Below are 12141 nucleotides of genomic sequence, written 5' to 3'. Positions count from 1 at the left end.
CAGGTACACAGGATCACAACACAGAGAAAAAAGTGACATATATGGAAATGGTTACCTGGTAGCACCAATACTGAAAGGCAGCACCACAGAGAGACTCAAGCACAAAGGAACACCAGTAGTGAGTTGGAACATCACAGTGAAATATCAGCACAGAGGCATACAACACACTGATGCAGTGAAACTGGCACAGAGGCACACTGGCACAGAGGTACACTGGCACAGACACACTAGCACAGAGACACACTGGCACAGACACACTAGCACAGAGGCACACTGGCACAGAGGCACACTGGCACAGAGGCAAACTGGCACAGAGACACACTGGCACAGAGACACACTGGCACAGATTCACACTGGCACAGACACACTAGCACAGAGACACACTGGCACAGAGGTACACTGGCACAGAGGTACACTGGCGCAGAGGTACACTGGCACAGAGGTACACTGGCGCAGAGGTACACTGGCACAGGGGCACACTGGCACAGAGGTACACTGGCACACAGATGCACTGGCACACAGATGCACTGGCACAGAGGTACACTGGCACAGAGGCACACTGGCGCAGAGATACACTGGCACAGAGGTACACTGGCTCAGAGGTGCACTGGCACAGAGATACACTGGCACAGAGACATACTGGCACAGAGATACACTGGCACAGAGGCACACTGGCGCAGAGATACACTGGCACAGAGGTACACTGGCGCAGAGATACACTGGCTCAGAGGTGCACTGGCGCAGAGATACACTGGCACAGAGATACACTGGCACAGAGGTACACTGGCACAGAGATACACTGGCACAGAGACATACTGGCACAGAGATACACTGGCACAGAGGTACACTGGCGCAGAGGCACAGAGGCACAGAGATACACTGGCACAGAGACACAGTGATGCAGTGCAACACTTGCACACAGGCACAGGCACAGAGAGATACAAGTACAGATAAACACTAATGTGGTGACTCTCACACATAGAGGGACAGGGACACTGATGTGATGACTCTGAAAGAGGGGCACTGGTTGGGAGAAACACTGATGCAGTGAGACCTTGGCACAGAGAGACACTGATGCAGTGAGACCCTGGCACAGAGGGACACTGTTGCAGTGTGACTGGCACAGTTATTCACCAGCACGGAGGGACCACTGGCACAATGGGAGAAACTCACCGGGTGAAGCAGTATATGTTGTGGGAAATGGACAGTTGATGTTTTGGATCAAGACTATATCTGGACTGAAGAGAGATATCAGCACAGAAGGGCACTATTATAGGTTACTGGCAGAGAACACTGGCACAGAGTGTCATTGGCACTGAGAAACACAAGCACAGCAGGGTAGTGTCACAGAGGGGCGTGGGCACAAGGGGACACCTGCACTGAGGTCGTAGCTCAAAGGGACGAAGAGAGGAACTAGTGCTGGGACAGTGGGACACTAAATCATCGGTCACAGATAAATACCAGCACAAAGGGAAACTTGCACGGAAGAACAAACGCATGGTAAGTTGTTGGCACACAGGATCATGGCAGCCAGGAGCTCTGGCATAAAAAATTACTGGCACAGCCATTTTCCTCAATAAATTATAACCCTCATAAAATGTATTCCCAGTCATGCATAGACTACTGAGAAACAACACTTCAGAATGAACTGTGTTATTTCATGTAGAACTTTTTTGTTAATAGTTTTACAAATTAGAATATTTGTTATTTTTTAGCAGATTGTTTTTTAGCAACAAGCATTTACCAATTGTAAATTTGTTTTTTTTGTGTTGGAGTAATGACTCTAAGAGATGAGCGGGAACAGAATGCAATTTCAGAGAGCTTTCCAAAAGTTTATTCACAGAGCTAATACTCTAAACTCTTTTGTGTACTCAGTGCAGACACATAAAGCCCCTGTCCCACGGTACGAGTTCATTCCAAGAGTTCTCCCGAGCTTGCCCTGATTCGAACTCGGAGATTTACGGTAATGGCCACTCGTCGGTACTCGGGGCTCTCATGGACATTTTTCAACATGTTGAGAAATCTAGACGAGTCTTCCCGTGCTTACCTGCCGTTAGCGAGTCTTTTCGAGTACCTGCCGTTAGCGCTGAGAGACGTCCCCGAGCTCCGACGTACCCCCTACGTTCATTCTCCGTGCTTACCGTGAGTTTGATTTTTTTTAAACTCGGGTGAGCTCTTGGAATGAACTCATACTGTGGGACAGGGCTATTAGACAAACATGTTACTAAACTGCTGAGCAGCATATTTAAGCATGGCTCTAATATGGCTGGAATCATAGTTTATGGGGATTTTAATTTCAAAATTCAAATCCATTATCTTTCTTTCTGTAGGAAGGAACTGTAGATGCTGGTTTAAATCGAAGGTAGACACAAAAAACTGGAGTAACTCAGTGGATCAGCTGCATCTCTAATGAAAAGGGATAGGCTATATCTATTGTTTCCCTTTCCCTGACTCTCAGTCTGAAGAAGGGTCTCGACCCAAAACATCACCTACTCCTCTTCTCCAGAGATGCTGCCTGACCCACTGAGTTACTCCAGCATTTTGGGTATGTCTTCCATTATTTTTCTTCAGCCAATACAACCTCCTGTTTAGGCTCAGCACTGATCTATGTCTGTGTATTTTTACTGAGAAATCTATCTTGAATGTTTTATTCCATCGGCCAACAATATATGCACTGCTAAGTTATTAATTAAAGATGAGCCAGTAAGTTTAGCTGACATTTTTATTTCTGTGAACTTAGTAGAATCCCCCCATTGTACATTTTTGCTTCTCCACATTCTTCTCTCCATTTGTGATTGCTCAGTGTGTTCACCTATTGGCATAGCCACAAGCTATGATTTGAAGATCTGAGGCAGCAAACATGTTCCTGATGTTGGGGGAGTCCAGAACCAGGGGCCACAGTTTAAGAATAAGGGGTAAGCCATTTAGAACGGAGACGGGGAAACACTTTTTCTCACAGAGAGCGTTGAGTCTGTGGAATTCTCTGCCTCAGAGGGCGGTGGAGGCCGATTCTCTGGATGTTTTCAAGAGAGAGCTAGATAGGGCTCTTAAAAATAGCGGAGTCAGGGGATATGGGGAGAAGGCAGGAACGGGTACTGATTGGGGATGATCAGCCATGATCACATTGAATGGCGGTGCTAGCTCGAAGGGCCGAATGGCCTACTCCTGCACCTATTGTCTATTGTCTCCTTATCTTTGCCCCCAAATTTTCCAGGGGTGATACCAAAAATGCATATTTTAAATGTTGTGCTTTTTGCAGCCAAGTAATAAATAAAAAAACTTAGATGATATTGAAATCCCTGCCTGTGCTGTGGTCCACGGAATAAGCCAGCAACTTTCCTTAGTGACTCTGTCAATGGCATACTTTAAAAAACCAATCACAAGATTGAAGAGCAAGCCCTCGGAGTGTTGCTCTTTATTCTGTGGGGCATTGTTTAACCTCTGTTGGGATCAAGGGCAAATTGGGCATCAGTCTATGCAGAATGAGGTGTGTAGGATGCTGGTTTACACCCAAGATAGACACTAAATGCTGGAGTAACTCAGCGGGACAGGCAGCATCTCTGGAGAGAGATCTCTGCAGAACGAGGGTTCAACACAACCATTTTATGACATTGGGGGGTGGACTGCTAATAGTTCTGTGCCACCACTCTGAATGAAACTATTATTATTGTAAAACAAATAAGAACTTCAATTTTGTGAGACAAATACTTATTCCCAATGCCAATTCACGTTCTCAATGTTAAAACACATTGTGTTGAAATGCACTGAATAGTCACTAGGGGGCAGTCGTCACACAGGACATACATCCACAGCCTCTAATCAAGCCTGACTATACTTTCTTTATTAGAAATGTACACTCACACTAAATTCTATTAAATACTATCAGGGGAACATAATATAATAAGGTATTATCACAAAAGCACTATTTAATTGCCGATGGTATAAGTTTTAATCTTTCAACCAAACTCTCCTATGGATATCTAACAGCAGTATACAAACTCATTTTAATTATTGTTTGTTCTACTTTAAATTCAAAAGTAATGATTTCTCAGGGGGTTTGTTTTCCAGGATAACAAAAGAAGTTAATTTCTGATGTTGACATTGTACTTGGGATTCCAGAAGGTGCAGATCATTAATCAAAATGCAATGGGACTCTGGTCAGGCAATTGCTTTTAAATCAACACCTTGATAATATTACAGAATTCCACATAGTCTTAATCCCATTTTCTCTATCGCATCAATATACCTCAAAGTGTTCCACATATCACCACTCAGTATTGCTGACATTTTAGTACAACTTATTAAGTGATTCTAAAATGCATCAACGGTCTTCGGAAACACTATCAATTTCACTGCAGTTCATTCTACAAACCCTCTTCTCTGCAGTCTACAAATTAGAACACAATATGGCTGGAGCTGGAGTTTAGAATGCTCTAAACAACACATCTGAATAATCAAAATTAATAAAGAAGGAAGATTTCAGTATTCAGATTTGATACCATTGTTTAGGAAGAACATTTTGATTTAAGAGTTATTAATAAGTTTCCAGAACTCTACATCTAATATCCTAGTAGAGTGTAATTCTCTCTCTCTACCACCCCCCCCCCCCCCCACCCCCTCCTTCTCCGCATCCTAACCCTGTGAAAAGTTTCATTTTGGGGAAAAATAAATATGTTTGACAAATTCAGCCAACTTGTCTGCACCCTAATCTGTGCAAACACTGAGGGATGCTGCACGGAACAGTGTAGGATAATAAACCAAGCCCATATGCATTACACTAATAAAAAGGACAGAAAACTTTGAAAGGCTTTCACAATACTCTGTACATGATATATATATTGTACATCAGGTGGACCTGCAAAGTGAAATGTCTCTGTGCTATGTGTTGAAGAAGGAACTGCAGATGCTGGAAAATTGAAGGTACACAAAAATGCTGGAGAAACTCAGCGGGTGCAGCAGCATCTATGGAGCGAAGGAAATAGGCAACGTTTCGGGCCAAAACCCTTCTCTGTGCTATGTTGTCCCTTAATTGCCATATTATTTCTGGGTCGTTCAATGAGTTAAAACCTTATCATTTCCTCTTTGTAGACAAATGCAGGTGAAGCCTATATGTACAGAGGATAAGCACAGAATATGGATGACTGGAATTTAAAACAAGACTTCAGTGGCAGATTAGACCATTAAATACAATTAATAACTCCTTAGTGAATCACTACGTATCTTGGAACTGCGATGAGGAAAATCTTTTCACCTAGAGAGTCGTGAATCTGTGGAATTCTCTGACACAGAAGGCAGTGGAGGCCAATTCACTGGATGTTTTCAAGAGAGAGTAAAGGCCCTGTCCCACAGTACGAGTTAATTCCAAGAGCTCTCCCGAGTTTGCCCTGGTTCGAACTCGGAGATTTACGGTAATGGCCACTCGTTGGTACTCGGGGCTCTCGTGGTCATTTTTCAACATGTTGAACAATCTTCACAAGTCTTCCCGTGCTTACCTGCCATTAGCGAGTCTTCCCGAGTACCTGCCGTTAGCGTTACGAGCCGCTAAGTGACGTCCCCGAGCTCCGATGTACCCGCTACATTCAGTCTCCGTGCTTACCACGAGTTTGTTTTTTTTTTTAAACTCGGGTGAGCTCTTGGAATGAACTCGTACCGTGGGACAAGGCTTTTAGATACAGCTCTTAGGGTTAACGGAATCAAGAATTAGGGGGAGAAAGCAGGAACGGATTACTGATTTTGGATGATCAGCCATAATCGCAATGAATGGCGGTGCTGGCTTGAAGGGCCAAATGGCCTTACTCCTGCATCTATTTTTAATGTTACTATATTTCTATGTTTCAATTTATGCAGTTGAAATGATCAGATGTAGAAATATATTCTCTTTTATACAAGGAGTAGATCATATTGATGTGGGTGTAACGAACAATTCAGTCTGAACTTTAATATTGTTCTGGAGATTAATGTCTGTACAGATAATGTTAGAACAGTTGCCCTGCACTTTAACATTTTGTGGTGGAAATGGTTTACTGTTGAGGGTTACTTAATAGAAACTGTAAAAAAGTTGATGAAGAAAGGTTCAGTAATATTAATCTAATATTAGTATCAACATGATGACTGTTCATTGACCTGGTAAATAGCCTGCACGCTAGTTTACGAGACAACAATGCTTTTTTAGATTCCACTTTTGAGGGAAGATTGTCCGGGGCAATGTGGAAACTAGATGGTCATACTGGAAGTGTAGGCTTTGAAGATTTAGGAGACAATCCTCTACAAGTGTACATTTCACCTCTCTGGGGATCACTTTAAAGCTGTAGCTGATATCGAGTCCCAGGGATGATAAATCCTTTTAAGGGACACACAGACGTTTATTACACTGTGCTGTAAAAAACAAAGACTTTATCCACGAGTGCGCATCTGAGCTTGATAAGAATTCTACGATGTTTCTCCGACATGGGCAACACTTAATCGAATGTCAGGAGAGGTTCACAACTTTGAAAGGGTGCCAATAACAGAACCAACGCCAAATTAAATAAACAAGCTACCATGCTCACAAGACCCAACACTGGAAGAGTGTGAGATACAGGCACCAGCCCACATACTTGGGACTTTGCATAGGTAGACATGGAGTAACTCAGCGGGACAGGCAACATCTCTGGAGGGAAGGAATGGGTGATGTTTCGTGTCGAGACCCTTTGCATAGAGTCGGATACGATTACATATTCTAGGTCTTCAGATTCATATATTGGAACAAAATCAGACAGCTCTTACGATGAATTCCAGCTCATTTAAGCTCCTTACATCTTTGTTTCATCCTATGTGGTCCTTCTCCTGACAGGCCAAGCGTGACGATGGGCATCTGACCCATTCCCAGTGTGTTTGGATTGCTGATCAAATGCTGGCTGCCGCGGGTTACATGGTCTTGGGCTGAAGCAATGTTTCTTCTATTCCTCTCTGAGGTACAAGCACAATACTATCTCCCAACAGTCTAGCTAGGATCAGGAACTCACCATGTGAACACTTCCCTGACCAAACACTCATCAAATCAACACTGTGCTGGGCAGTAGACATTCTAATGCATTGATATTTCCACTTTCCAGTACATTAAACATTACTTTCTTTTTAATAGCAACTATTTATGAAATTAAATTACTTTCCACTACAGGCTTTTAATAGAAATTATTTTACAAGGGAATGGTTTCTCTCACCTCAGGCAACACTAGATAGAGTGTTATTCTGATTAAAATCACAAAGTGCTGGAGTAACTCAGCAGGTCAGGCAGCATTTCAGGAGAACACGGATAGGCCACGTTTCGGGTCAGGACCATTTCTCAGACCTGTGTTTCTGATACGTCATTCTGATTCTCTGTTTCTCCAACATCTTTTTAAGCGGCAACTCTAGATGAATTATAGTTTCGGCCCCAAACGTTGCCTATTTCCTTCGCTCCATAGATGCTGCTGCACCCACTGAGTTTCTCCAGCACTTTTGTCTACCTTCGATTTTCTATCATCTGCAGTTCCTTCTTGAACAATGAGTTATAAAGCCACAGCTTCACTAGTAACTCACACAAAGACTATTCTTTCCCCCCATGGATAGACACAATAAACTGGAGTAATTCAGCGGGACAGGCAGCATCTCTGGAAAGAAGGGAAAGGGTGACGTTTCGGGTTGAGACCCTTCACCAGACTCAGGGGAGGGAGAGACATAGAGATATGGAAGGGTAAGGTGTGAAAAGGACAGATCAAATGGGGATGATGATCAAGGAAAATGCAGACTGGTACATTGTTAGCTGAGGGGAAGATGACAACGAGGGATACACTCAGTAAAATTTAATCAGGAGACCAGCGGAACTAGTCGGAAAACTAGGATGGGATGGGAACGGATGGTGAGAGAGAGAAATCGATATTCATACTGCTGGGGTGTAACATAATTGCTAAAAGCATACCCTGCCCAAGTGAAATATGAGCTCCCCCCTCAACTTCAGTCATCTTTAATGTCATCGCCTTGTTCACTGAAGTTTACAAGAGAATGGGCCTTGCACTTAATATCAGGAAAACCAAGTGGTTCAACACTGCCCGCCCACAATGAAGGTTTATGATGAGATGCTGGAAAATGCAAAGTGCTTCCTGCATTTTGGGAGGCACCTCTCAATGGAGAGAAAATGTTGATGATGGAATTCCCTAACCCATCAACTTTGGTCATCTGAGAAAACAGGTGTATGATGCCTGCTGATTTTAATGCATGAGAAACAGTGATAGAATCAACTTAATGTGCCTTGATTCAAGACTAGAACAGTCCTGAACTGTTACCTCCTCATTGGTGATCTTTGGTTGGACTTTATTGGGTTTCGTTTAGAGTTACAGCGTAGAAATAGGCCCTTCGGCCCATCAAATCCACGCCGACCAGCGACCCCCGCATATTAACACTATCCTACACACACTAGCGACAATTTATATTTACACCAAGCCAATTAACCTACAAACCTGTATGTCTTTGGAGTGTGGGAGGACACCAAAGATCTCGGGGAAAACCCATGCAGGTCACGGGGAGAATGTGCAAACTCCGTACAGACAGCACCCGTGGTCAGGATCAAACGTGGGTCTCTAGCGCTGTAAGGCAGTAGCTCTACCGCTGCACCACCGCGCCACCATTACCTTGCACTAAAGGTTATTCCTTTATCATGTATTCACAGCAAATAGCTCGATTATAATCATGTATTGTTTTGTCTGCTGACTGGATAGCACGCAACAAAAGCTTTTCACTGTATCTCGGTACACGTGACAATAAACTAAACTAAACTGAACCAAAGTACAATCCACCTGTTACACTGTAAACAAGGTGCCTGTGGTCTAGGAAGTCATTAAATCAGGTTGATATTTATGTGTAGGAAGGAACTGCAGATGCTGGTTTACACCGAAGATAGAGACAAAATGCTGGAGTAACTCAGAGGACAGGCAGCATCTCTGTAGAGAAGGAATGGGTGACGTTTTGGGTCGAGACCGGCTCTGGAGAGTTATAGAAAATGCTCTGTGAAGTAGCAAGTACATAAGGCAGGAAGTGCTTTATTGAGTTTTATTATTAGTACACATTGATTAGGGGAATGGATACATAGACACAGCAGATTGGAGAAAGTTATTTAAGGCAATTTTCACTATTATATCTTAAGGGAGAGGTGACTGTACGATGTGATTCATCTCAGTCTGGACTGGAGCAACAATGATGGAAAATAGATAATTTACTGTTTGCGCATTAAGAGAAGCAGAGACAGAATATGCACTGATCCAGGATGTGCTTTTGGCAATTATGTTGCCTGTGACACGTTTGAACCATGTTTCTATGTAGAATCTTGAATCAGTTCCTATCAAACATTAACCTATGGCAACCCTTTACATTGATTGCGCTATAAGGAATGAACAAGGATAAGAACTGTTCTGAAAAGCGCACCAGTGGTTCTTTGAACTGTCCAATGTCTCCAAAGCAAGTTACAAAAACCAAAACACCAGCTGAGGATCCCACAAGTTAAACAATAGTCCCTGATTGCAGATGTGGAACACCTCGTCAGCTGCCTGCAAGATAGAACGACCATGTACTTTTGTTATGATTATGTGTTTATTTCTCTAAGCAGTGATTTCTTTTGACAGGAAAGATGTAAAGAGATGCGTGGTGTCACTGAGTAAACACTTGGTCAGTGAGGACATACAATCAGGTTTGGAATTTACATTGTCACAGAGGGTTCTGTGCTCTGCACCTGCAAGGCAGCAAACTAAAACATCAGGAAATTCCTTTTGTTGCTTCATTTATTATAACCAACTGAGTTGCTGCCTCACAGTGCAAGAGACCTGGGTTCAATCCTGACTAGGGGTGCTGTCTGTGTGGAGTTTGTACGTTCTCCCGGTGACTGCGTGGGCTTTCTCCAGGTGCTCCGGCTTTTCCCTTCATCTCAAAGACGTGCGGGTTTGTAGGTTAATTGGCCTCTGTAAAGTGCCCTAGTGTGTAGATGAGAAAGTGGAACTAGTGTGAACGGATGATAAAGGGGCGGCGTGGACTCAGTGGGCCGAAGGGCCTGTTTCCGTGCTGTATCTCTAAACTAAACTAATCAAAACAAACCTTGTTAAGGCTCAGTGACGGGGGAAGGATTCTCTTCCTTGCTGTTGAATATTTACCCATACAGTTGACATCTCCAGAGTCAAATGTTACAATGTTCTGTTGGTTAACCTTCCCTTTGCCAATTTCTGTATACTTCAATAGTTTCAAAACATTGCTCTCTGTCAAAACACAAAGTGCCGGAGTAACTCAGTGGGTCTGGCAGCATCTCAGGAGGAAATGGGATCAAATCCCGGTGGAAAAATTCCCTGTAGAAACATAGAAACATAGAAAATAGGTGCAGGAGGAGGCCATTCGGCCCTTCGAGCCAGCACCGCCATTCATTGTGATCATGGCTGATCGTCCCCAATCAATAACCCGTGCCTGCCTTCTCCCCATATCCCTTGATTCCACTAGCCCCTAGAGCTCTATCCAACTCTCTCTTAAATCCAACTTGCTGTACTTGGTGACCTACAAAAACTCCCTATCTTCAGTTCTTCTTTTCCAACCTTTTCATGGGTGACGTTTCAGGTTGAGACCCTTCTTCAGACTCTCAGTCAAACCATCAGCCTTTCCTTCTCTCCAGAGATGCTGCCTGTCCCGCTGAGTTACTTCGGCATTTTGTGTCTATCTTCGGTGTAAATCAGCATCTGGAGCTCCTTCCTATACACTTTAATCCTGGTGTTCAAATCAGTTCACACTTGTTCTACTGTACATAATCTATTTGCACCTTGACATCTCTTCATATCCCCTACCAATTTCTGAATCCCCAGCACCCCTGCTGAACTTTTCTGATGCTAACCTTTTGAACAATCATTTCCTTTCATCCCAAATATTTGCTGCCTTCAGCACACATATTGGAATTCTGCCCTCCTATCCATTCTTAAAAACTTTAAAAAAAACCACCACCAATGTCTAAAATCAATGTGAGCTCCATCTTCGATGCCATGATTTTCAATACTCGTATTTCTGTTCATTATTACTCTTAAATACCAATTTGAAACTTCATTCAACAAAATGAATCCATTGAAGATAGACACAAAATGCTGGAGTAACTCAGCGGGACAGGCAGCATCTCCGGAGAGAAGGAATGGGTGACGTTTCGGGTCGAGACCCATCTTCAGACACAGAGATGCTACCTGTCCCGCTGAATTACTCCAGCATTTTGTGCCTATCTTCGGTGTAAACCTGCATCTGCAGTTCCTTCCTACACAAAATTAATCCACCCATGTAAAGGAAAATGTTCATCTCTACTAAAGTTGCAACACAGCACAGATTGATCAATAGAACAATTATAATTACAGGGCTTCACAAAGAAAGAAAGCGATCAACATAATGTGTGATGCTGCAGCAATCCTGCCAGAGTTATAAACATACAAATAATTTACCACAGAATCCTGATCTTTGTTGTAGTTTAGGATTAATGAGGAGTGTCAATTGAGGTTGTGAACCTTTTCATAGCGTTGACAACTACTAAACATTAGAGGTCATAAAACAACTCAGTAGCAGTGGTCGTAAGTTCAGAGAGGCTCATAAACACCAATGTGTGTGACAATGGTTGGGCCTTGGATGAGTTTAACCACATTAGAAATGGTCGTGCCTGAACCCACACAAATTTCAATGTTGCTTTTAGTTCACGAGGAAATCATATCAGATTGCAGCCAAACAGAGAACTTTAACATTAGACCTTAATACTTCTCAAAGTAATGGACACCACACGTTATTTGTGAGGTTTAAGTACTGAAGCTATTGAAAATGTATCATTTATTTGAATGAATGTAACACTATTGTAATCTTTTTTTGGAGATAGTTCTTATCATAAGCCCTTACAAAGATGACTGACTACCTAAATGTTCTATCACAGTAATGGGACATATGTAGAAAATGCAACGTTGCGCTGTTCTGCCCTTTTTTCGCTTGTTACATTATTACTGAATTAATTCGCATAGTTGGCACAAATGAATGATTCAAAGCTCTGTTTCATGCCCAGCTAACAAATAGACTTGAGGCATTTGGGGTTTTACTAAAATCACTAAAATTTCCTGATGCTGTGAAACCACAAGA

This window comes from Amblyraja radiata, chromosome 13, assembly GCF_010909765.2.
Source record: "Amblyraja radiata isolate CabotCenter1 chromosome 13, sAmbRad1.1.pri, whole genome shotgun sequence".
NCBI lineage: Eukaryota > Metazoa > Chordata > Chondrichthyes > Rajiformes > Rajidae > Amblyraja > Amblyraja radiata.
The sequence above is the reverse complement of the archived record's forward strand: the minus strand, read 5'-3'. Positions refer to the sequence as shown.